The sequence below is a fragment of the Leucoraja erinacea genome, chromosome 31 (assembly GCF_028641065.1).
Source record: "Leucoraja erinacea ecotype New England chromosome 31, Leri_hhj_1, whole genome shotgun sequence".
In the NCBI taxonomy this organism is placed as follows: Eukaryota; Metazoa; Chordata; class Chondrichthyes; order Rajiformes; family Rajidae; genus Leucoraja; species Leucoraja erinaceus.
This window is the reverse complement of record NC_073407.1, coordinates 13,545,886-13,550,952: the sequence shown is the minus strand read 5'-3', so window position 1 is coordinate 13,550,952 and position 5,067 is coordinate 13,545,886.

The window sequence follows — 5,067 nt, the reverse complement described above, 5'->3', positions numbered from 1 at the left end:
TACAGTTTTATGTATTGTTCTGTTTGGGACATATGACTGAAAAAAACACTTGTCCCTTGACACTCTTTTAGATTAACTTGCTCAAAACAACATAGTACATTGATTTCCAATTACTATTTTTTGACGTGACAATGATTTAATGATTGTTGTTTATTCATTTGCTGAAAACAATTATACATTTATGATTTTCCTTTCTCATTGATAGACTATAAATTTAAACCAAATAAATTAGAATACTTCACTCCAGATTTTGACTTTCAGATTATTGAGAAACAGAATCAACATTTCAAGTCGGAGAGTGGAGAGCAGTGGGTAGTGAGGGAAAACCCTACTTGATCTTATCCTCACCAATCTATCTGTGACAGGTGCATCTGTACATGACAGTGTTGGTAGAAGTGACCACCACACAGTCCTAAAGTCATAGCGTAATGCAACATGGAAACAGGCCCTTTGGCCTGCCCCGTCCATGTCAGCTAAGCTAATTCCTGTTTGCCTGTTTTTGGCCCATATCCCTCTAAACCGTTCCCATCCATGTACTTGTCCAACTGCCTCAATACTTCTAGTTACTCATTCCATATACCCGCCACACTGTGTGTGAAAAGTTGCTTTGATTCCTATTAAATCTTTCACCTCTCATCTTAAACCCATGGCCTCTAGTTCTTGATTCCACTACTGTGCAAAAAAACCTCTTTTTGCATTCTCCCTATCTATTCCCCTCATCTCTGGGGGATTAGTACAGATAAACATGATGATCGCGTTGGATGCGGTGGGGTGAAGGGCCTCTTTCTGTGCTATACAACTTGGACTGTGTAGACACAAAGTGCTGGAGTAATTCTGCGGGTCAGGCAGCATCTCTGCAGAATAAGCGCAGTAGAGTCATAGAGCGATATAGCGTGGAAACAGGCCCTTTGGCCCAACTTGCCCACAACGACCAACATGTCCCAGCTACACTAGTCCCACCTGCCTGTGTTTGGTCCATATCCCTCCAAACTTGTCCTATCCATGTAACTGTCTGTTTCTTAACTTCAAAACAATAACCTCTATGAACCATTTCAGTCCGGTTTTCGCCACAATCACAGCACTGACACAGCCTTGGTAAAAATTACAAATGATCTCCTTCTCGCAGCTGACACCGGCCACTTATCCATCCTGATCCTCCTTGACCTCACAGCAGCCTTTGACACCATCTCCCACCCAATTCTTCTGGAACGTCTATCTGCCACTGGCATCAACAACAATGCAGTACTTTGGTTCAGGTCTACACGACAGAAAACAGTTCATCCAGGGAAATAAAGTCACATCCACAACTGCCACAGTCACCCATGGTGTTCCTCAGGGATCGGTGCTGGGGCCACTGCTTTTTATCATCTATATTCAACCTCTTGGCAATATTCTCCGTCATTTTGGAATCAATTTTCACTGCTACGCCGATGATACACAACTTTACCTCTCCACAAAACCAAACACCTCCCTTCCCCCAACTGCCCTCACCACCTGTCTTCAAGCTATCAGCAACTGGATGTCACTCAACCTTCTAAAACTCAATGGAAATAAAACAGAAATCATGCTAATTGGCTCAAAGTCCACACTCTCCAAAACCCACCCGCTCACCATTTCAGTTGATGGCTCACCCATACCCACCTCCTCCCATGTCAAAAGTCTCGGCGTCATTCTGGACAGTACACTTTCCTTTGGCCCCCACATCAGCAATATCACACGCTCTGCATACTTTCATCTCCGCAACATCTCCAGACTCCGCCCCTCTCTCTCCAAAGACAATACAAAAGTCCTTATCCACGCTCTGGTCACATCCCGCATCGATTACTGCAACGCCCTCCTCACTTGTACCTCCAATAAACTTCTTCATCGCCTCCAATGCATTCAGAACTCTGCAGCCCGGATCATCACCCGCACCAGATCATCGGACCACATCACACCCATCCTCACTCAGCTCCACTGGCTCCCTGTGCACCACCGGATTAACTACAAGATTTTACTGCTGACCTTCAAAGCCCTACACCACCTTGCTCCCCAATACCTCTCTGACCTGCTGCTACCATACACTCCTTCCCGGTCACTTCGTTCCTCCTCAGCTGCAATTTTAACTGTCCCCACATTTAGACTCAGCACCATGGGTGCCAGAGCCTTCAGCTGCTCTGCCCCACGTCTCTGGAACACTCTCCCACCTCCCATCCGTCACCTGGACACTATCGATCAATTCAAATCACAACTCAAAACACACCTGTTTAGATTAGCATACCCGACATAACTTCCACCATGTTCACCCTGATTTTAATGACTTAAAATGTTTTGTGTATTTTTTTTGTTTTTTTTTTTTTTGTTTTTAATCAACTTGATTTTAATATTGATAAATGTATTGTGATTTTATGTCCTGTAAGGTGGCCTTGGGTGTCCAGAAAGGCGCCAGCAAATAAAATGCATTATTATTATTATTATTATTAACTGTTGAGATAGTCCCTGCCTCAACTAACTCTTCTGGCAGCTTGTTCCATACACCCATCACCCTTTGTGTGGAAAAAGTCACCCCTCAGATTCCCCTTAAATCTTTTCCCCTCTTCACCAACTTTATATCCTCGATTCACCTACTCTGGGCAAGAGACTGTGCATCTACCCGATCTATTCCTCTCATCATTTTATACACCTCTATAATATTACCCCTCATCCTCCTGCACTCCAAGGAATAGAATCCCAGCCTGCTCAACCTCTCCCTATAGCTCAGACCCTCCAATCCTCGCAACATCCTCGTAAATCTGCTCTGTACCCTTTCCAGCTTGGCAACATCTTTCCTATAACATGGTGCCCAGAACTGAACACAATACTCTAAAAGCGGTCTCACCAAATTCTTATACACCTGCAACATGACCTCCCAACTTTTATACTCAATACTCCGATGAAGGCCAATGTGCCAAAAACCTTTTTGACCACCTTATCAAACCAGCGACTCCACCTTCAAGGAACCATGCTGCTGCACTCCTAGATCCCTCTGCTCCACAACACTGCCCAGACAGAGCCCTACCATTCACTGAGAGTGTATGTCAGAAGTGGGATGTTGTTTCGGGTCAGGACCCTTCTTCAGACTGAAATTGGGTGGGTGAGGGGGGAATAAACTCGGGACCCCCTTCTTTCAGTCTGAAGAAAGGTCCCAACCCAAAACGTCACCTATCCTTTTTCTCCAGTGCTGCCTGACCCGCTGAGTCACTCCAGCACTTTGCATCTATCTTTGGTATAAAGCAGCATTTGCAGTTCCTCCTATTACTCTTTGACTGTGTAGTCTAGGTTCATTTAATGACAACCGTGTCAACTTAATGAAGAGCTTCTGAGAATCCAAAAACACCGTGTCAATTTGTTGCCTCTTGTATATTCCATTAATTTCAACCTTAAACAATTTTAGCATGTTTGTCAAACATGATTTTCCATTCATAAAACCATGTGGACTCTGCCAGAGCCCACTATTATTTTCTAACTGCCATGTGACCTTAATATCCCAGCATTTTTCCCACAAATCATGTCAGGCTAACTGTTCCTTGTTTTCTCACTCTCTCTCCATTCTTGTAAAGTGGGGTTATACTTGCTACTTTCTAATCTGTGGGAACCATGGAACGTTGAAAGATGACTATCTGAGCACCCACAGCCAGCTATTTTATAGCCACACAATACAGGTCATCAGGTCCTGGGAACTTATTGCCTCTCACTACTGTTCATTTCTCCAATACAAGTTTTTTTTTTTTAAATCATGCTAATTGGTTTGATGCCCTCGTTTATCCTGAACCTGGAGAGTATTATTTGAGAGAGGATTTTCTCTGTGTTCTTCCATGAAGTCAAACACTAAATATTGTTGTTAACTCTCTACCACTTCCTTCTGCCCCAAATATAATTTCTTCTGTCTCAGTCTGTCAGGGATCCATACTAACTTTGACTAATCTTCCCATTTTACACAAATATAAAAGTTTTTTACAATTTGTTTTGATTTATCTTGTGAACTGCTCTCAAATTTATTGTACTTTCCTTTCCTTGTCAATGTCTGGTGCCTCCTTTGCTGAATTCTGAAATTCTCCCAAGCATTTGATTTACTGTTTTTGGCAATCTAATATGCTTTGATCTGATACATTATTTGACTTTTCCTGATAGGCACAGCTATAAACCACGTCCTATTAAGTTGGGTTTTTTTGCCTTAAAGGGATATATACACCATGTATTAATTGTTTGAAAGTTTGCCATTGTTTGTGTGCTCTCATACCTGTCAATGTGTTTACTTTAGATAGACACAAAAATCTGGAGTAACTCAGCGGGACAGGCAGCATCTCTGGACAGAAGGAATGGGTGGTGTTTTGGGTTGAGACCATATCTCCTCAATGTAATTACTTTAATGTATCAAAGCCATCTCATACTTCATTTGCCTTATTCAGATTTAAGACCCTGGTTCAGAATCACTTTGAATCTTAACATACAATTCCATCACGTTATAGTCTCTGTTCCCAAAAGACTACCTGATCTTCAATTAACCATTTTTCACTTTACAAAACTGGATGTAAAATAGCCTGTGCACATGACACTATTAAACCTAAACCTAAGATTATTGCAATACCCTTCTTACATTGGTATGTCAGAGAGGACTCTTTTGAACTTCTACTGGTGTACAGTAGAGAGCATATTGACTGGTTGCATCATGGCCTGGTTTGGCAACTTGAATGTTCAGCAACAAAGACTGCAAAAAGTGGTGAACACCAAAGAACATGAGCTCTATGATCTTTGGTGAACACTGTCCAGCCCAGCACGGGTTCTCACCTCCCCACCAACGAAGGGATTTACAGAAGTCGCTGCCAAAAAAAGGCAGCCAGCATCATCAGAGACCCACACACCATGGCCACATACTCCTGCCATTGGGAAGAATATATAGAAGCCAGGCAAATGTAATGTTCAGGCTCAGGAACAGCTTTTTCCCTACAGCCACCAGGATGTTAAATACTACAACCTCCAAATAAGCTCTGAACTACATTGACTTGGGGGCATTGGTTTGGTCTTTTTTCACTATTATTGTTTGTTTTT